This window comes from Penaeus monodon, chromosome 34, assembly GCF_015228065.2.
Source record: "Penaeus monodon isolate SGIC_2016 chromosome 34, NSTDA_Pmon_1, whole genome shotgun sequence".
Taxonomy (NCBI): domain Eukaryota; kingdom Metazoa; phylum Arthropoda; class Malacostraca; order Decapoda; family Penaeidae; genus Penaeus; species Penaeus monodon.
In genome coordinates, this window is record NC_051419.1 from 26,163,464 (window position 1) to 26,163,677 (window position 214).

A 214-nucleotide genomic window follows, 5' to 3' on the forward strand; every position below is an offset into this window, starting at 1 on the left:
AGTGGAGGGTTGTTATAGCATATTTAAGAAAAGATAAAAGTAGACACGAATTTTACACTAAAATTACCCTTCCTCACCTATTTTTTTCTTTCAATTATTTTTTTTTTTAAATCGAATTCTTTCTCACCTTTAGCCTTCTAGTCTGATTTCTTCCTTTCAGAAATAACAGAAACAATTCTAATTCTTTTTCACCTTCTGACTCTTTTTTCCTTTC

The 214-nt window shown here is 29.0% G+C and overlaps 1 protein-coding gene across 1 annotated transcript in view; it reads right to left on the reverse strand.

Annotated features, from left to right (window-relative positions):
- LOC119594665 (ionotropic receptor 25a-like) overlaps nucleotides 1–214 on the reverse strand; it is a gene marked incomplete at its 3' end in the record, with an annotated part of 33,857 nt that overhangs the window by 26,450 nt on the left and 7,193 nt on the right.